This window comes from Macaca fascicularis, chromosome 2 (assembly GCF_037993035.2).
Source record: "Macaca fascicularis isolate 582-1 chromosome 2, T2T-MFA8v1.1".
NCBI lineage: Eukaryota > Metazoa > Chordata > Mammalia > Primates > Cercopithecidae > Macaca > Macaca fascicularis.
The window spans coordinates 11,785,774-11,807,864 of NC_088376.1; the positions used below are offsets into that span (position 1 = coordinate 11,785,774).

The 22,091-nt window shown below is 42.4% G+C and overlaps 1 long non-coding RNA gene across 1 annotated transcript in view; it reads left to right on the top strand.

The window, feature by feature from the left end:
* The window catches only part of LOC101925714 (uncharacterized), a 227,871-nt gene that overhangs the window by 72,469 nt on the left and 133,311 nt on the right, over positions 1 to 22,091 (top strand). The window lies entirely within an intron of this gene.

The window sequence follows — 22,091 nt, forward strand, 5'->3', positions numbered from 1 at the left end:
TCTTTCTGGTTTGGTGGTGTTGGTTTGGCGCAGAAAAAGATAGCCCCAAATATGGCTTTTTGGCATGCCGAGTACTTCGAACTGAAGGACGTTAAAAAGGCTGCAAAAACAAAGCCTCTTTCTTGCTTTCTCCTGCCTGTTTTTCTCCTGCTCCACTTCTTCCCTCAAGGCAGGCCACGGAAGCTAGAATTTCTCTTCCCCAAGGCGGGTCATAGAACCCTTCTCCCTAAAAATCAGCAATAAAACTTTATTATTCTTATTTTCCTCACATCAACACAGAGTGGGGAAACTATATTACAGAATGGCCCCCATCTGTAGGCCAACATTGGAAAACTACAGTTGATCATCTCAACAGACGTGTGAGGCTTGATGGTATCAACATCCTTACTCCTAAAGGATAAAAACTGGCCGGGTGCGGTGGCTCACGCCTGTAATCCCAGCACTTTGGGAGGCCGAGGCGGGTGGATCACCTGAGATCAGGAGTTCGAGGCCAGCCTGACCAACATGGAGAAAGTCCATCTCCACTAAAAATACAAAATTAGCCGGGCGTAGTGGCACATGCCTGTAATCCCAGCTGCTTGGGAAGCTGAGGCAGGAGAATTGCTGGAACCTGGGAGGTGGAGATTGCAGTGAGCTGAGATGACACCATTGCACTCCAGCCTGGACAAAAAGAGCAAAACTCTGTCCAAAAAAAAAAAAAAAAAAAAAAAAAAAAAAAAAAAAATCGGCCTATTCACTCTGCTCCTTGTTTAGACTTTAATTTTTAAAAAAATCTGTAGAGCCATGTTCATGATGACAAACCTACTTTTTCTTTCTTTTTTCCTTTTTCCTTTTTTTTTTTTTTTTTGACATAGGACGTAGATGTTTGGACTATTTTTAATCTTTTTTTTTTCTGATAAAAAAATTCTGTAAAGAAAATCTTTATGCTCACCTATAAAATAGAACAAAGATTTCTTGGAGAGATGTAAAACATGGCTGTGCATCTTATTTTATATACACTTATATAATAAATTTCAGGTTAATTTATTCTTAGATTCTATGCCTAATTTTTTTTTTTTTTTGAGACAGAGTCTTGCTCTGTGGCCCAGGCTGGGGTGCAGTGGTGCAATCTCAGCTCATTGGACCTCCCAGGCTCAAGCAATTCTTCTGCCTCAGCCTCCCAAGTAGCTGGGATTACAGGGACTTGCCACCACACCCAGCTAATTTTTGTATTTTTAGTAGAGATGGGGTTTCACCATGTTGGCAGGCTGGTCTTGAACTCCTGACCTCCAGTGATCTCCCTGCCTTGGCCTCCCAAAGTGCTGGAATTACAGGTGTGAGCCACTGCACCCGAATGCTGTGCCTAATATTAAAAGCTAGCAACGACTAAGCCTCAGCCTTGGAGTCCTAACTACAGGGAGCATCTTTAAATTCATTCAAGGTTGATTGAACTGGATATGACTTTACTTTTCTGCCAAATCATATTACTCCCTAATTCTTGGAAAAGTTTTCATACTTTTTGTGTGATACTAGCAATTGCACTCTTTTCCCCAGGAGTGTTGTATCTCTCCCCCTGCTTCTTCCTCACACACACCCCCACACACACACCCCCAGAGCCATAAGAACGAAATACACTATGTGTGTGCAAATACCACTTAGTCTGGTACTGCTCTAACAAAGCGTACTAGAAAACCCACCTGAGGGTTGAAGACTTCACAGTTTATTACATTGTAGGACAAATCTGCTCTGCAGAATCCAAAGACTTTCAAAGAAGAGAGAAGCCTGTGTGTGTGTGTGTGTGTGTGTGTGCACATGGGGAACTGAAGATGCCCAGCCAGAGTTGTGAGCGTCCAGTCATTCAGCAAAGGAAGAGGAGCTTTAGAAAAATCAGAGTAATATGATCAGATAGCCCCACCAGTGGGTCACCAGTCTCCCCTCATGTACACGCTGATGAAAGCCCAGGTGGTGAAGGGTGTCATTTAAGTTGTTGTGGTTTTCTTCCACGGAGGAAAGTGTTGAACAAAAGGGAACCTGTATAGCATAAAGATGGATTTTCATGGACCCTGCCAAGATAAGTGTCTGCTGGCTCTACCCTGTGTACAAGGGCTACAATTGGCTGGCACGCCTGTGCTCCAGAGGCCCCTAAACCCAGCTGTGAAAGATAAACTGAGACAGGAGGATGGCTGCCTGCTAGACATGAGCAGGCACCAGCACTGGGCTTCCCCATGAGTGGTGGTGAGGAAAACCACATCAGCCCTTCTGCACTGGAGACCTCAGTTGCCTGTGCTTCAACACTATTCTTCATTCTGCCTTTCACAAAATGTGCCACCTAAGTGATAAGGTGAATACTATTTCACTGAAAAGGTTCAAATGATATGAACATAAGCAGAGTGTGAAAAATCACCTGTCCCGCACCTCAGCTTCTTCTCAGAGGTACCACTGTCATTCATTTTATATGCTTCTCCTTCTAGCCTTCTATTCACTTCACAGCTTGTATACACTGCAGTCTATTTAACTTTGCATTTTCTTTTCTTTCTTTCTTTCTTTTTTTTTTTTGAGATGGAGTCTCACTCTGCCGCCCAAGCTGGAGTGCAGTGGCGCGATCTCGACTAACTGCAACTTTCACCCCTGAGGGTCAAGCGATTCTTCTGCCTCAGCCTCCCAAGTAGCTGGGTGTACAGGTGCACACCACCACACTTGGTTAATTTTTTTTTGTATTTTTAGTAGAAACGGGGTTTCACCATGTTGCCCTGGGTGGTCTTGAACTCCTGACCTCAGGCAACCTTGGCCTCCCAAAGTGCTGCGATTACAGGCATAAGCCACCGTGCCTGGTCTGGCTTTGCATTTTCTAAATGCATGACAAACATCAACCAACTGGCAATATCTCTCATGTCTATTCCTCATTCTCATTGCCCTAATTCCCACTGCTCGGGTCTGGCCCTCATTCCTGCGTACATAAGATAACTTCCAAGTTCATGTCCCTGTCTCCTGCCTCAGTTTCCTCAGGTACACTGGGGCCTCTCCCGCTCACCCACTCTGTGTGCTAGCTCTCAGAGGTAGCTCTGTGCTGACGCATGCTGTGCTATATCCTGGAGCAGAGTCTGGGATGGGAGTAAGCGTCACTGAATGGAATCCTAAATTCCAGCACTCCTGTTCTCTGCAACTTGCAGCGCTCCCTCTGTGATACATTAAGAAGGGTACATTGCTTTGCAGTACTCCTGCAGTACTCTGTAGTACTCCTGGTCTGTCCTCCTGATTTCAGTTGTTTCACCAAAGAGGGAGTAGTTTATTTTGGGAGAGAGGACGGAGGCTTCATGTCTTTCCATAGTGTCTATCAGCCACTCAGTCCACTCCAGGTAAGCAAATAATCGAAGTGAAAACAGTAGCCTTGCTTTGCCTTAAGATGAGCCCGGAGGCTCATCTCCCAAATAATGACAGCTCCAGAGCCCACTAAGAACTTCTGGAACCCCCCTGCTTATATTCACTTGTTCCCCAACACCCTTCTTTCTGATTCCCTACTCACCTAGAAGTAGTGGTGCCAGGAATTCACCAAGAATGCCTTTACCCAGACCCTCTTCCTATGCAAATCCTACCCATGTATGGCTACCAAGCTGAAGCCTCCCCACATGCAATCCTTTTTTTTTTTTTTGAGAACGGAGTCTCGCTTTCTCGTCCAGCCTGGAGTGCAGTGGCACAATCTTGGCTCACTGCAAGCTGTGCCTCCCAGGTTCACGCCATTCTCCTGCCTCAGCCTCCCAAGTAGCTGGGACTACAGGCGCCCGCCACCGCGCCCAGCTAATTTTTTTTGTATTTTTGGTAGAGACGGGGTTTCACCATGTTTGGCAGGATGGTCTCAAATTCCTGACCTTGTGATCCGCCCGCCTCGGCCTCCCAAAGTGCTGGTATTACAGGCGTGAGCCACCGCTCCCGTCCCCCATGCAATCCTAATAGATACCCCTTTATTACATAGCCCTAGGACATTTACCACTCCCATGTTCACTCGAATATTGTTGGGACCCAGAACACAATATTCCAGACTATGGTGCCTTGATATGCTGAGTCCTTTGAACTGAAGGAAACCAAAAGGGCCTCAGAAGCGAGATCTGTTTGACCTTTTCCCACTCCACTTTCTCCTGCTCTCCTTTCTCTCTTAAGGCAACATAGAAACTAGAATTCTTCTTCCCCCAGGCAGGTCACAGAAAGTGAAATACCTCTGCCCCCAAATAACCATAAAACCTAAAATATAGCTCTACCCTCCCCGCTGCGTCTGTCTTTGTAGGGGCTGGCTGTAAAGAAATTCTAGGATTTACTGTCTGATAATAGGTCCTCAGATCCACATTCCAGAGGGTTTGGGCCCCTATACCCAGGAGCAAGAACTGCCACACAGAGGGGCCATGGAGAACTCAAACTGAAGCCCTGGCTGGGTTTCCCCTGACAGTCTATTACTATGGGATCTTTCCCTATTTATCCAATCACATTTTATACTGTTGTACAGTCTTCATCGACTTAAGCCTAACGATCAACAGTGTCACTTGTGTGTTTGGGTCTTCATTCTGAAGATTTCCACCCTATAAAAACTTGGATTAAATTAATATGCTATGCTTTCCTCTGTTAACCCTTTTTGTTGTTGTAAGAGGCCCAGCTGTGACCCTTATGGTGGGTAAGGAAAGGCATCACACCTATTTGCCCCTACAGTGGATATCGTGTTTTACATTCACAAAACCTAAGCAAACTTTTAAATAAATTTAGACTATTCAGAGAGAGGAGTTTTTTTTTTTTTTTTTTTTTTTTTTTTTTTTTTTTTTTTTTTTTTTTTTTTTGAGACGGAGTCTCGCTCTGTCGCCCAGGCTGGAGTGCAGTGGCCTGATCTCAGCTCACTGCAAGCTCCGCCTCCCGGGTTCCCGCCATTCTCCTGCCTCAACCTCCTGAGTAGCTGGGACTACAGGCGCCCGCCACCTCGCCCGCCAAGTTTTTTGTGTTTTTAGTGGAGACGGGGTTTCACCGTGTTAGCCAGGATGGTCTCCATCTCCTGACCTCGTGATCCGCCGGCCTCGGCCTCCCAAAGTGCTGGGATTACAGGCGTGAGGCCCCGCGCCGGTATCTTCAAGTCTTACAAACATAAAGGTTGAAGTTTCCTTGTGTTAGGATCTCTAACTTGTCAGTTGATTCTCTCTGGAGTCCCTGGAGAAGGGTCAGTGGGAGCAAATGGGACTATTGTAGGGGTGGGGCAGGAACATGAGCTTGCGGTCAGTCCAACCTGGATTCCAATCTAGCTCTGCTACTTATCTATGTGACCGCAAGCAAGACAGGGTCACATAACCTTTCTGACCTTAAGTTTCTCACCTGTAAATGGTAGAAAATCATAATATTTTACCAGGGTGTTTTTGAGAAGTGATGAGGTAATATTAATATATGTGCAGGGCGTGGTGATTAGTTCTTATATTAGTTCTCCAATGCTAGGGAAAGGTGTCTAAGAATCCCTGCCTGACTGAAATAGGTTCAAGTGCATTGTCACGGGAGAAGGCAGATTTCAACGGGGACTTGTGTGGAAAATATGAAAAATGGAAGCGATTTTGCGAAGTTCCGAGGCAGAGAGGAAGGAGGAGAAGTAGAGATGCAGAAGCTGGAGACTGGGAGGATGGGGAAATGCATGAGGATCTCTGTCCAGGGGGAAGTGGACAGGAGTGGTCGAGGCTGACCAGCAAGTGTGTTTCCAGTGAAGGCTCACGAACAGGCCGGGCGTGGTGGCTCACACCTGTAATCCCAGCACTTTGGGAGACAGAGGTGGGCGAATCACTTGGGGTCAGGAGTGTGAGACAACATGGCCTGGCCAACATGTCTACTAAAAATACAAAAATTAGCTGGGCTTGGTGGCGAGTGCCTGGAATTGCAGCTACTTGGGAAGCTGAGGCAGGAGAATCTCTTGAACCCAGGAAGGGGGAGGTTGCAGTGAGCCAAGATCACACCACTGCACTCCAGCCTGGGTGACAAGGGGGAAACTCCATCTCAAAACAACAACAACAACAGCAACAAAAGAAACAGGCCTGGGCAGCGTCTGCCGGCAGTGTCAGCAAGAAGACAGCATGTGGCCGTGGTGGAGGCCAGTCAAGGTTCTAATCCCAGTCCCACTTTTCTGACTGTAAGCCTAAGCAAGTAATTCAACCTCTTTGGTTCTCCTCTTTCTTCCCTAAGAAATGGTGATCATGCAGCCCATTTTCCCACCTATGTCCCTTTCCTCCTTGAAGTACAGGCAGACTTCATTTCCCCATCTCCCTTGCGTTAGGTGTGGCCATATGACTGAGTTCTAGCCAGTGAAATGTGAGCATGAATCATGCATGTGCCTTCCAGGCCTGGCCCACAGAAACCACCTTTCTGATCCTCCAGTCTCTCCCGATGTGGGCTAGATGCAGAGGATCCAAGAGACAATTCTGAGGCCAAGGGGAAGGCAGAGCCACAGACAAAAGGGGCCTGGGACCCCAAATCACCATGTGGATGACCGCCTGCTGATAACCCATATTGACCTGTAACATGAGAGAGAAATCAAATTCTCCATCCTTAGGCCACTGAGTTTGTTTGTTCCAGCAACTGACCTATTTTGATACAATGATATTTTCTGTATAAGGGACTTGTTGGTAAAGATGAAATTACAAAACAAAAAAAATTCAGAATCATAATAAATTTTTACTGTACCAGGTCATTAAATAAACATTTCTTGAACCCTTAGTGTTTGGTAGGCGCTTTAGTGAACAAACCAGACAACGTCTGTGCTGTTATAGGGATGAAGAAGAAGAGAGAATCAAGAAGTATTTCTCTGCTATAGGACGTAAAGAATAGTTGTGCCACTGACAGCAAGAGTGATGGTAGATGTGGGAGAAATTTTCTAGAGAAGAGTGAGGCGATTGGGCTTTAGACATTTGAGGAGGCAGTTATATTCCCTCTATGAGCATCACCTGTGAAAGTTTACAGAATATTTGCAAAGATTCATAGCCTTGTTAGCCATGATGGCATATAAAGTCTAGAAAGGCAAGGATACATGGTGTATTGTCTAAAGCCTCTAGTTGAACGTATGCTCTCAGGGTGGGAATGGTTTCTTATCTCGTTATTCCCCTGCAGTATTGGGTGTGCATGTGAAGAATGCATTTAATTGAAATGAATTGAGAACTTCAACTCCTCTGTATTCAAGGTAATACTGTCATTAATTCAAGCAATGTTTATGAAAGTACTTTGTAAATTATTGAACCCTACTAGTGCTTCTGCAGGAGGATACATTCCGAGTTATTAACTTCTGTATCTTTTGTCCTCCCTGGTTCTCACCTTTCTCTTCTGCCCATTCAAGCAGCTGACCTGGTGTCCATGCCTCTAGGAGGAATGTAATTTTACAGGGCCACATTCAGCTGCATCTGTCAGAGTGGCCACACTGGTTGTTTATGGATGGCAGCTATTCTGATTCGTTGTTTTGTCTGGTCTGATTGGTCAGTGCTTGTTTCATATTGGTTATGCAATACTTTGAGTATCACCATTGTACTTGGAAGGCATAGAGAATCTGAATTCTTTTAGTTTGTTTCAAATGATTGAGCCCTGATTTGAGAAGAAAATGAATATTTCAGCATGGAAAAAGAGTCTTCTGGCCCTAAAAATAAATAAAGTGAAGTTACCTGAGACTAGAAAGAGAGCCCTCAGCCGAGGAAGAAGATATAAGAAGAGCAGCGAGGTCTGGGGTCTTTGAAGCAGAGAACACCTCTGCCCTGCTTTCTGGGCCTGTAGCCAGGAAGGCAGCAAGAAGCCAGGAGAGAATAGTAACATGCCTTACCTTAGCAGTCACGTCCATTGCTAGTTACAGACGCTCCTGTATCCACACTTTGCTACAGAAGTAGCAGATAAACAAGACTCAGATAGTCACCACTCAGGGTGGTGGAGTGGTGACTATCCCTCAACAGGGGCAACTGTTGGGCTCATGATCAAGGATCAGACCTCCTTCTGGTGGTCACTACCCAGACAGCTTGGCACTGTGTGAGATTCTAGAACTGTGGCCCAACTTTGTGCGGAAAATTGCAGGGCAGGGCAAGGAGAATCCAAGAAGGCCTGGGGTTAAATTTCCCACTAGGCTAGTAGGATGGCAACCTGAAATTGAAATAAATTTGTTCTGAACATAAAGTGATATTTCTTGTGAACATGAATTTATGATCATGATTTATGCCAGCAAACTTCTTTGGAATTTATAGCCAGAGGTTTGTTTGCTTCATGATTGAGTTCAGAACTTATTTTTCCAAGAGGAAATTTATATAACTAGAAATAATCACTAGGAGAGAATTTGCATCACTTCTATAATAATAATAATAATCATCATCACTATCATCTTCCATCCTTTAAGTACCATCCTTTCTTGGTATGCCCACATGTAGCCCAAGCAGTAATAGAGACTGTAGAATTAGAGTTAAGTCCAAAAGAGAAAGAAATTTGAAAGGTCATAGATTTACCTCAAGTGATGTAGTGGAGAGTGACAGAATTAACTACTGATTGGCAGCACTGAGCTCTTTCCTTTTCATTTGATATCTCGCTCATGTGATCTCCTTTCCCATCCATATTTTGCTGCATCTTGAGTAAGCATGTAAGGTGAGAGGAACTGAGATTTTCATTATTACTGGTCATTTCATTTGTGGTTCTAGTTCAAAATATTTTAATATTTTTCCCATCTAAGGAATCACATTTTATTTTGGAAATCTACATGCAAAAACTTGGAAACTTGTGGAAACTCACTCTTGAACTTCCCTGGACATGATTCAGAGGCAGATTGAGGGAGGGCTGAAAGTTTGGCTTTAGAGGGTTTTTGTTGTGCAGCTATGGGAAGCTGGGAAAATTGACTTCAGGAAGACTCAGCACCTCTCCTTCCTTTAGAAGGGAGTGGGAACGCAGATACGACAGTTTGTCTGGCAATGGAAGGGAAAGTGTCCTTTACCTGGATCTCATCCTTCTGAGTGCCCAGGTGGTGGGCCATGGCTATGGCGATGGTGACCTTGGGAACCTTGGCTATGGGGTGGTGGCTCATAGGGTCCATCCTCATGGAAGTGATGGCCATGGTGATGATGTGCATAGGGATGGTGTCCATGCAGATGGTGTCCTTGGGGATGACGGTCGTGAAGATGGACCTCTCTGTAATTATGATTATGAGGGTGATTTTGGGTCCTGTTTGTGCCAGAAGGGGTGTGATGACCTGTTGACCAAGAAGAGGGCAATTGTGAAGGAGTCCTTTTGTTGAAGTAGAGGTCTGTCCAAGTGATCTTTTTCATCTAGGAGAGGTGGGAATCCAAGTTCTTGTAGCTTGTGGGGATGATGATGATCTCTGGACCCATGGGGCTTAAATGGAAGTTTAGCAGTAGGAGAATGCTCATGCCCACCAGAGTGAAAGGGATAACCCAAATGGGGGTTACATCATTGATGATTCTATATTCCTGGTATGGAACACAGAAAAGTGAATATCATCATGTAACATGCAATGAGAAGTTAGACGTTTAACTACATTTAGACCAATGGTGCCCAGATCTTGGGTTCCACAAATGAATTTGAAAAGTAGAATTTAAAAAGGTGTTCTGAAATTGTCATTTAACCCAGTTGATATTTAAAATATAAACCACAACTGTTATCTTCCATCATCATTTCACAAAAGAGTCAGAAATACAACTTTGGAGTAAAAGATAGTCCTACAGATGGATAATTGTTAGATACGAAAAACATTGTTATCAGCCAGATATGGTGGCTCATGCCTGTAATCCCAGCACTTTGGGAGGTCCAGGTGGGCAGATCACTTGAGCTCAGGAGTTCGAGACCAGCCTGGGCAACACGGCAAGACCTCATCTCTATGAAAACAAAAACAAAAACAAAAAACATTATTATCCTCATTTTTCTCATTTTAACAGAGAGTGGTGAAACTATATTATGGCCTGGAAACCATGTGTGGACCAACACTGGGGAGCTAGTGCCTTATAATTGATATTCTTGATAGAGGTCTGAGGCTTAATGGTATCGATATCCCTTACTCCCCAAGGCTGAACACTTAACCTGTTCCCCCTCTTTCTTGTTTAGAGTTTAATTTTTAAAAATATCTACAGAGCTATGTTCATGGTGACAACCCTGCCCTTTGTTTCTCTTTCTTTCTTTTTTTAATTTGGGATATGGATGTTTGGAATATTTTCAGTTTTGTTTCTGATATAAAAAATTCCATGAAGCAAATCTTTGTACTCATGTAAAAAATAGAACTAAGATTTCTGGGACAGAAGTAAAATATAGTTTTGCATCTTATTTTATGTACATTTATATAATAAATTTGAGGTTAATTTATTCCCCTTGGATTCTGTGCCTAATAATAAAAGCTAGGAATGACTAAGTCTCAGTACTGGAGTCCTGACTGCAAGGAGCATTTTCAAATTCATTCAAGGTTGAGTGAATTGGACATGATTTTACTTTTCTTCCAAATCTTGTTCCTCCCCAATTCTTGGAAAAGTATTTGTACTTTTTGTGTGATAATAGCCATTGCACTCCTTTCCCCAGTATGGGGCACTCTCTGTAACTCTTTTCTTGTGTTTCTCTCTCACACACACGTGCACGCACAATCTCTGTTACAGAGCCATAAGAACCAATTACACTATGTGTGTGCAAATGTCACTTAGTCTGGCACTGCTCGTGACAAAGTCTGCTTAGACAAGTCACCTGAGGGTTGAATACTTTGCACATTATGACAAGGTCTTTTGCGCTTTTCAAGTCCAAGCCTCCTGCATCATAGGACAAATATACTCTGCAGACTCCATAGACTTTCAAAGGAGAGATAAACCCGTTAGTGTGTGTGTGTATGTGTGGTGTATATGTGCGCACATGGGGAAGTGAAGATGCCCAGCCAGAGGTGTGAACTTCCAGACATTCAGGAAAGGAAGAAGAGCTTTAGAGAAAATACGAGTAATGGGATCAGATGGCCCCACCAGTTGTTCAGCAGTCTTTCCTTGTTAACACTTTGAGGAAAGTGCAGGTGGCAAAGGGTATCGCTTAAGTTGCTATGGTTTTTTTCATGAGCAGGCACCAGCACTGGGCTTCCCCATGGGTGATGGTGAGGAAAACCACATCATTGCTGCCTTGCCTTTAGGCCAACCCTTCTGCCCTGGAGACCTGAGTTGCCCGTGCCTAGAAACAATGAAGAATGGTATTGAAGAGGGATTTTTGCAACTGCAGCTAGTGCCTTGGAGGAAAGTGTTGGACAGGAGGGAACCTGCGTAGCATAAAGATGGGTTTTCAAGGACACTGTCAAGGCAAGTGTCTGCTGGTTCCACCATAGGTACAAGCGCTACAACTGGGTGGCACTCCTGTGCTCCAGAGGTCCCTAACCCCAGCTGTGAAAGATTGCCTAGGACAAGAGGATGGCTGTCTGCTAGAAGAAACTGTTAAGCATTGAGGTTCCGAGTACAGTTTGGGAATCAGAGAGACCTACATTAATCCTGGCTTCTCCATTTCCTAGTTGTGAGTTTGGGAAAGTTACACAAAATTTCTGAAAGCCAGCCATTGTAAAATGGGTATAATATATACTCACAGGTGTAGGAAGGCTCTATTATTATTATTATTATTATTATTATTATTGAGACAGAATCTCACTCTGTCACCCAGGCTGGAGTGCAGTGGTGAGATCTCAGTTTACTGCAAACTCCGCCTCCTGGGTTCAAGCGATTATCTCACCTCAGCCTCCCAAGCACTTGGGACTACAGGAGCCTGTCACCACGCCCTGCTAATTTTTGTATTTTTTGGTAGAGACAGGGTTTTATCATGTTGGCCAGGCTGGTCTCGAACTCCTGACCTCAAGTGACCTGCCTGCCTCTGCCTCCCAAAGTGCTGGGATTACAGGCGTCACACCCAGCACCAGAGGGCTCAGAAATGAGAGTATGCCATAAAACACTTAGGCCCGAGCCTCTTCTCCGGCTTCCATGGTTCGCCGCTGGGCTTATGTTACCCACACCAAGCCCATGAAGAGTTAGTTGGGGATGGGGATGGGGGAAGGAGGTGTCTTTTCTGGTGGCCACTAAGCAGAATGCTACAATTGGTTCAGGTTGAAAATTTCCACAGCCTGTAAAGGAACTAATATATGATTCATTCCTTCTAGCTATGAATGATATGTTGTCAAACCTTAGAAAAATCCTCAACGTGAAATCAGAATTAAAATTCTGTGTCCTAAAACGTTCTAGATAATTGCCCTTTGGTAGGTGTTTAAAACTCTAGGCCACCTTTTCCCAAGAAAGAGGAGGCAGACACTTGCTTTTCCTTGTCAGTGGCATTATCGTGAGGTTCTGAAATGGCAGTAATATATGTGACAGTGTTTTGTAAACTGTAGGTCACCATGCAAATACCAGTTATTATTAGCAACATTTTCCCACAGGTACATGGGTATCAATTTGTAAATAATCGGGAAAAATCCCACAGGACTTTCCATTGCATGGAAAGAAATGGATTTTAACCTCAGTTCAATTGTGAATATTGGCAAGACCCTTCATTAGTTGAGCATCAGTTACCTCCTCATTTATCAAATGGGATGTTTGTGGGTATCAATCAGTTGGAATTAATAAAAATACTTGCTGTGTAGGGTCTTATAAAAGTTGGTTATAAACATAGGGAAAAAGCTCAACATCATGAATCATTAGAGAAATGCAAATCAAAACCACAATGAGATACCGTCTCATGCCAGTCAGAATGCCAATTATTAAAAAGTCAAGAAGTAACAGATGCTGGCAAAGTTGTGAAGAAATAGGAACACTTTTACACGGTTGGTGGGAATGTAAATTAGTTCAACCGTTGTGGAAGACAGTGTGGTGATTCCTCAAAGACCTGGAACCAGAAATACCATTTGACCCAGCCATCCCATTACTGGGTATATATTCAAAGGAATATAAATCTTCTTTTATAAAGATACATGCATGCATATATTCATTGGAGTACTATTCACAATAGCAAAGACATGGAATCGACCCAAATGCCCATCAGTGATAGACTGGAGAAAGAAAATACAGTACATATACACCATGGAATACTATGCAGCCATAGAAAGGAACAAGATTATGTCCTTGCAGGGACATGGATGGAGCTGGAAGCCATTATCCTCAGCAAACTAACACAGGAACAGAAAACCAAACACCACGTGTTCTCACTTATAAGTCGGAGCTGAACAATAAGAACACATGGACACAGGGAGGGGGACAACACACACTGGGGCCTCTGGGGAGTGTGGGGGCAGGGAGAGCATCAGGAAAAATAGCGAATGCATGCCGGACTTAATACTTAGGTGATGGGTTGATAGGTAAAACAAATCACCATGGCACACATGTACCTGTGTAACCTGCACATTCTGCACATGTACCCAGAACTTAAAATTTAAAAAAATTAAAAAAAAGTTGGTTGTTAGTTTTAGCTAAGCCTTTAATCTGATTTATGTGATATATGACATTATATGAAAATTATATGATTTAAAAATATATATGATATATACCTAAACTTAAAACTGAGTTTTTTTTTTTTTTTTTTTTTTTTTTCTTTCTTTCCTTAGAAGGGAGGAAGGATGATTCACAACTTCTCTGGCCTCAGGTTTCCCATCTGCAAACGGGATAAAAATAGTACCTATCTCAGTATCTTGGCTGATCACGGTGGCTCACGCCTGTAATACCAGCACTTTGGGAGGCTGAGGTGGGTGGATCAAAAGGTTAGGAATTCAAGACCATCCTGGCCAACATGGTGAAACCTCATCTCTACTAAAAATACAAAAAAAAAAAAAAAAAAAAAAAAGCCGGGCTCAGTGGCTCATGCCTGTAATCCCAGCACTTTGGGAGGCTGAGGCGGGCGGATCACCTGAGGTCGGGAGTTCAAGACCAGCCTGACCAACATGGAGAAACCCCGTCTCTACTAAAAGTACAAAATTAGGCGGGTGTGGTGGTGGGGATCTGTAATCCCAGCTACTAGGGAGGCCGAGGCAGGAGAATCGCTTGTACCTGGGAGGCGGAGGTTGCGGTGAGCCGAGATCGTGCCATTGCACTCTAGCCTGGGCAACAAGAGCGAAACTCCATCTCAAAAAAAAAAAAAAAAAAAAAATTAGCTGGGCATGGTGGCACACGCCTGTAATCCCAGCTACTCAGGAGGCGGAGGCAGGAGAATTGCTTGAACCTGAGTGGCGGAGGTTGCAGTGAGCTGAGATCACACCATTGCATCCAGCCTGGGTGACAGAGAGAGACTCATCTCAAAAAAAAAAAAAAAAAAAAAAAAAAAAGTATCTATCTCATAGGGTGGTGGGAGGGCTAATAATTTACCATACGTGTAAAGCACTCATAAGAATGCCTGGCAGATAATAAGTGCTCTCACGATAATTTTTTGGCCGAGACATTTTTACACTGACATTGGGGTGTCTGGGAAAATGGTGCCTGGAGCAGTTCCTCACAGAGAAGTCCACATAGTATTGGCTCGTTTCCCTCTTCTCTAGAACAGGTGGGAACAAAACAGTTTCAGGAACAAAACAGTTTTCAGTGAGAAGGAAAAAATAAAGCAGCAGATACCTACCATCCAACATATTGTAAAGCACTAGGAGGATTCAAAACCACCAATATGTGCCATTTTTCTTATGGATTCTGCCTTCTAAAAATATATCACCTAAGTGACAAGGTGAACACCTGAACACCATTTCAGTGAAAAGGTTCAAATAATATGAACACAATGAAGCAGGATGTGAAAAAAAAAAACCCTTCCTGCACCCCAACTTCTGCTTTTCAGAGATTTCACTCATTCGGTTCATGTGTTTTTCCTTCTAGACTTTTCCTAGATATGTAGCACACATACAGGTAAACCTAAGTAATTACTATAAATGGGTTAATTTTCTAAATATTGTTCTGTAACCCTTTCCCATAACAATATGTCTTGAAACTCTTTCAAATGCACATGAGTTCAAACATTCTTTGAGCAACTTCACTTGAGCATGTTATTTAATTCTAACAAGAATTCAAAAAGCTAACGTTGTTGCTATCCTGATTTTACAAGTGAGAAAAGGTTAAAAAGTTTAAGTAACTTCTGCCTTGTGTAGTTTTATGTAACTCCTAAGTGACGAGGTTCAGATTCAAACTAAAGCAAGTCTGGCTCCGGAGCCTATGTCTCTGTGGCAATATCCTACCTCTCATAAATCTCTATTTTTATGTCTTGAATGTCTTTAGAGGACGATGTACCAGTACCAGGGGAATCTGTCTCCCTTCTATTCTCTGGAGGGTGAGTAATGAAGTCCACGAGGGCAGGGACCCTTTCTTTCATGTACCTCATGGCATTATGAGATGATACCACTGTATGATTGAATTTATATTAATCAAGAATTAATTAGCAATTTAACAGATTACCATACCACAACCTGTGGTGCAGTCAAAGTCAATCACTCTGAGATCCTGAGATTGATGGGAATGTCTTGTAGCTATTACCTTACATTGTCTGATCACCTGTAAGAATGAGACTCTTGAGTCTGGGCATGGTGGCTCACGCCTGTAATTCCAGCACTTTGGGAGGCCAAGGCAGGCAGATCACCTGAGGTCAGGAGTTTGAGACCAGCTGGGCCAACACGGTGAAACCCCGTCTCTACTAAAAATACAAAAATTCGCCAGGCATGGTGGCATGGCCTGTAATCCCAGTTACTCTGGGGGCTGAGGCAGGAGAATTGATTGAGCCTGGAAGGTGGAGGTTGCAGTGAGCTGACATCAGGTCACTGCACTCCAGCCAGGGTGACATAGCAAGACGCCATCTCCAAAAAATCTAAAATTAAAACAAAAAATAAAAAATAAAGAGGCTCTTGCGGCTTTGCTGAGTCACTGTGTCCTGCCTTCCTCAGGTCAAATATGAGAGAGCAAAAAGAAGCAACATCCTCCTACTGTCCATTTAAAATGCATTTGGGGTTTTCTTCATCAAAGTTTGTCTCAAAACCTGCATTTTTTTAGTCAGTTTCTGTGTGCTGCATCCTGTTGGCACCAAAAATGCTCAGGAGAACCAGTGAGAAACTATTTAAAGCATCATGACCATACCCCAAACATTTTCAAGGGAAAAAGTGATGAAACTCCCAGCAGTGCGAACCTCTCATTTTCTGGAAATGGAGTCTTGAATCTGAGCTTATTCGTCTTCATGTTCTCCACCTGTGTCAGAGAGCCTGGCACTTGAGTACCCACCTCCCACTTGCACAATGAAACCCTCTTCCTCAGTGTATGTGCAAGGCACAGAAGCAGACCCGAGAACTCATGTGTCCCCTCGTAATTCGCAACTTACTCATTTTGCCATTCCTCAAAACAGGACCAGTGTTCAAAGGACACAATTACAAGTTCATAGACTTTTTTTTTTTGATTTAAAAGATATCATCAATCATTTATTTAACTAAGCACTGGCCTGCATTTTGAATGATAAATTCAAGTTGGAACTTCCTACTCAAGAATTAAATTCCAAACCCAACACTGCAGGGATCTTTTGCTGAAGATTGGGTTTTACTACCACAAAATGCTCTTGATTTTTAACTCAATCGGCTCCTTGATTAGAGAGATCACAGTCCTTTAGCCTCCAGTTGTGATCAGTGCCTAAGAAAACCAAGGCCCAGATGGACAAACAGTATTAAGACACCGCAGCCATGCTCCTCTCAATTTCCATTCGGTAATGAACAGGAGTTAGGAGCCTGTGGCAAGAGACAACATGTCACATGGGACACTCTGCCTCCAGATGGGAGGTGCTAGAAGTGGACATGATGAACAATGCTGTGTTCTTGCTGAAAACACTTAGCTGAGTTTTATCAGGAGGCAATCATCACACATGTGAGGAATTGAGAACATTGAACAGGACAACTGATCTGTCTCCTTCAAATGGTCAATGTCACCAGGCATAAGAAAACGAAAAGGAGAAGAGACATTTTGGATTCAAAGAGAGTAAAAAGATTATGTAGCTATACTCCTTTAGTCATTTTTGAACCCGAAATATCTCCTTCTCTTTTTGTTGTTGTCATTGATTTTGGTGACATTGACTTGTTTGTGAAGGAAAGTTCAGGTGTCTGGCTCAATGGTCTACATTCTGAAGTTGTTTGATAATTTCCTCATAATTAAATTCAGCCTGAACATCTTGCCAAGAACATTACATAGTTAATGTTGTGAGCTTCCTACCTCAGCCCATCTTCAGGCAAGGAATGCCCTGTTTGCCCATCACCATTATCGTGATACTAGGACTGGTTACTTGGTTAAGGAGGTGTCTAGGAGAGCTGTCCATTGTAAAGATATCTTATTCATAATTGTGAAGTAGCTTGGGAAGTGCTACTTTGAAAATGTATAAATATCTTGTATTCTAACACTCTTCCTCTAAAAATTTTATCATCCATTAATCATCCCTGCCTGTGACAAGTATTATATTAGCACTTGTACATTGGTAATTTTATTTCCAATCCTTTGTATGTACTTGTTTTTGCTGGCATTCTGCTACCATAAATTTCCTCCCCAAATTTTAATTTTAATGCAAATTTTATTTTAATCTGTACAATTATATTGCATATCACTCTGCGCTAGTGAAATAAAATTCAATGTTGTAATCTTTTATTATGATGATTTTTTGGTAAATAGCAATAAGATTAACATAACATTCTATTTTTTATGTTCTAAACTCTTCTATAGTTTTAGGCTATGTTTACCATATGCAATAAATTGTACATACTGTGTTTCCTTGTCTATGTTATTTGTTTTTTGTGTGTGTATGCGTGTGTGTGTTTTTGTGTGCCTGTCTTTTGAATGGTATTCAGGAAGGGTCGTATAGCTCATGTAAAGTTTAAGATTGCACTAAAACCCTTTCTGAGATCACTAGTCCCCTTTTACTTGCCACATTTCTAATATTTGGTTTCTACATTTTAAATTATATTTTTCAACTTTAAATTTGCCACCGTGACAATCAATCACATGATTTTCCTGTTTTCTACTTTCTTCACCTGCCACTTCTTATAGTGTTATTTCAACCCAGACATATACCAGTGACACACTCTTTTCCCATCTTGCTTCTAATTGTTTTAGATTTACAATGAAATGTTCTTTGATGATCTTGACAGGAACAACTTTATGGGAGACTTGGAGTGAGTTGAAAAAGCAAGAACGACTCTTGCGAATGTTTGCTACACAGAAGTTTTACCTCTCTGTCTGCTAGTTACTTCTCCATCTTGGCATTTGATCCCGTTGGACTTACCACAACAGAACCCATGATGCTTGTCTTTGGCTGTGAGACATCTCCAGGGCTAAAAATGGGGACAATGTATGTAAGCTTCTCAGTTCAAAAAGTCAACCTCTTGGCTTTATTTTTAATAACAGAAATGGCTGGTGTGTGAGACGCCTTGGACTGTCCTGGCAGGGTGTGAGTTATAACGTTATAGTTATGAATAGATAAGTGCATTATGGGTGTGTTTGACCTTAAGAGGAAAGCTACACAGGTGAAACACGAGAAGATTGTACATCCCACAATGAAGTCATTTCCCCCACACTTTTAGCCGTTGTTTAGCACAGTGTCTCTCAATCTTTTATTCATATTTGTCCCATTAAAGGACTGTTTAGATGTATTTTCTTCACTACCACTCCAATCATGACATTTCAAATCACAGATATACTGTATATCTGTTTGTGTATTATATGTGTATCTTTGCTTTATAAATGAAATGATTAATTTTTAAAATTCCCCTAAAAATCCATTTTTTTTTTTGTGATATCACCTCTTTTGAGAATGCGTGGTCTAGCATAATAACGTTTTACCATTTGTAATAGGGGTTCGCAAAGCTTTTCTGTAAAGGACTAGATTGTATTTTATGCTTTGCAGGTCCACGCAGTCTCTGGTCTCTGTGATATATTCTTTCATTTTTTAAGTAACCCTTTTAAAATACAAATCTATTTCTAGCTTGCTGGGTATAAAAACAGACTGTGGGCTGGATTTGACCCATATACCATATTTATTGACTCCCTGATTTATAACTATAAAAAGATCAAATTTAAGAGTTAAAAAATTTTTTTGCAGGCATATTGCTTGGCTCTTTGAAATGCAGATACTCTTCTGCTTATGCTGGTGATACATCCCAATAAACACATCATAAGTAAAAATATTATAAGTTGAAAATGCATTTACTATACCTAACCTACCAAACATCATAACTTAGCCCAGACCGCCTTACACAGGCTCAGAACACTACATTAGCCTATAGTTGAGCAAAATCACTTAACACAAAGTCTATTTTATAATACAGTGTTGAATATCTCTTGCAGTTTATTGAGTGCGGTCCATTATGTCAAAATTGTGATGATTTCTCACCATCGTAAAATGCAAAATTGTAAGTCAAACCATTGCAAGTGAGGGAATGTTTGTATATGATTTAGTTATAGATTCAAAAGGTACACATAATTCATTTATTCAATTGCCAAATAACGATTGAGAACTTCTTGTGTGCACAATGTATGTGTAATGTCTATATTATGGCAAAACAAAGAACTAAGAAACTAAGTGTTAGAATGAGTAAAAACAGGCAGGGAGGAGCAGAGCAGAATGATGATGGGGGAAAGCTAGAGTGGTGTAAAAGGACTGACTTGGGGAATAGGCTCAGATTGACTTGGGTTTGTATCTACACCCACCTCAGTCCAGCCTCATGACCTTGAATAAGGCATTTAGCCTATCAGAGCCTTAGTCTCTTTAGCTTGACAATGCAGGTAGCAATAAAATCACCACTACAGGGTTTCTAGGAGGATTAACTGCAGCTAAGTATGCAAGATGCTGGGTCCATTACAGCCGTTCCATCTTGTTAACTTCCTTTTTCTTTCCTTTGCTCTTAACATGACTGAGCTAAGTTTTATGAGTATTGTTATAAATTATGTCAGAAAATCAATTATATAGCCATTCAGAGATGGAGACAACTGGAGACATGATGTCTGTAAGACGAGGACGCTCATGGATTCAGGAACCACCTGGAAAGTCTGGTTTGGGAGGTCTCAGAGGCATCTGGGAATTTTCAGTTTTAAAGCAGCCCAGGTGATTTTGATGCAGGTAGTACAAGGGCTGCCCTTTGGGAAACATTCCCCTATTTTTAAACAGAAAGGATTGGTTGAGGTTCCCAAATCCCAGAAATATGTAGTTTTTCTACCAAATTTCCAGAGACCTCATCAGCTGCACAAGGGTGAAAGTGCCAGGACTGGGTCCAGGGGTGTAACCTGGATATCTAAGTGGACTCTCCACTGGGGTGGCCAGTCGCCTACAAAAGGAAATAAAGTCTAGCTTGATCCAGGCCCAGGTTGACATCCTAGGGTGCTTAGTCAGGTGATTAGGCCTAGTAGGCAACAGAAACACCAGCCTGACTCTAGATAGTATGACTGGTTTGGAGAAGGACTTTCGACAGTTGAAGTTTCAGGAAACAGGATTGAAGTCAGGAAGAGGAAGATGACAAGAACAAGACGGGATTCTTAGGTCTCGGCCATAGTCCGACTTTGTACATGGGGGATGAGACAACCAGCTTTATTATTTATTAATTGTGTAATAACTTCTCAGGTCCTCATTTTTCATATCTATAAAATGGGATAATAATTCCTACTTTACAGTGATACTGTGAGGATGATATAAGGTATTTAAAGCACCCAGTATGGTATCTGGTACACTGTAGGTTCTTAACATACAGGGGTGGTTGTTATAATCATTATAGGGTAGAGTTCTGGTTCTAGCTCAACTCTAGAGAGCTAATCAGAAAATCAGACTCAGGCCAGCTTAGTAAGAATGGGAGAATGTATGAAGATAAATATATGGAAGATTAATATAGGAAGATAAATGAGAATAGTGGTATTCTCACCTTTTAGGGTTTTTAGTACCCTTTTGAATGTTTGGAAACACACTGTAAAGGATCACAGGAATCAACCTGGCACTGGCAAGCAACCACTCCAGTGTAATCCCCACCACCATGCAACAATGTCTCATGCTGCTTTTAAAAGCCTCCAATCACTCCACCAGTCTCTGGTTTGCCTCTCAGAATCATGCTTATAATTGAGCTAAACTGTTACTACTCTGACCACACTCTTGACTATACACAGAGAGTAAACTTCTTGCATTCTTCCTTTGAGTCCTGTTTGGGTTTCTGCTGTGCTGCCTACCTCTCATTCCCAGCACGTTGTGCTTCTTTCTGTATTGAGCCACGTGTCATATGCAACTCAAAGTGTCAACTGCTGGACTGGATCTTAACAGCGTGTATCCCCTGTTGTAGCAAGTGCAGATGTTCAACAGTTAATTATAGTGGTCAACAGTTGGGGGCATATTTGTGTGGCAGTTTTCTGGAGCATGAGGCTTACAGCCATTGGCATAGACAGATGGGAGAGGGAGGGATATGCAGAGCACCAAAGTGGGAGGGGACATCATTTGGTAGCGGTGAAAGAGCAAAAATATTTCCATGAAAATTGTAAACCAAAAATAAAGTTCTAAGCTCCTCAACTGACTGAATGGACTCCCCTCTTGGCTAAGGGGAGGATTCTAAAGAAACCTGAAAAACTAGTTCAGACCATGACGGAAGAGGGGAGTCAAGACATGCCTCATTACTCCCTCTCCCTCTTGGAGTTTAGACACAACTGACCAGCATTTACATAAAAATGCAGATCCTAAGACTGACAGCACAGCCCCTTTGTAGAAATAAGATACTAACTCCAACCTGACTCTGGTGTAATATCACTTGACAGATAACAGGCCCTAAAGGAAATCAAAGAATTTTTCCCCAAAATATATTTATTTAACATATTTTGGAATGGCCCTTGACATAGTTTGGATGTGTGTTCCCCTCGACATTTCATGTTGAAATGTAATCCCCAGAATTGGAGGTGGGGTCTGGTGGAAGGTGACTGGGTCATGGAGGCCGATGTCCCATGGCTTGGTGCTGTCGTCATGATAGTGAGTTCTCCAAAATCTGGTTGTTTAAGTGTGTGGCACCTCCCCCTCCCCACTCTCTGTCTCTTGCTCCTGCTTTTGCCATGTGATGCGCCCACTCCTGTTTCTCCTTCTGCAGTGAGTAAAAGCTCCCTGAGATCGCCCCAGAAACCAAGCTGATGCCAGCACCA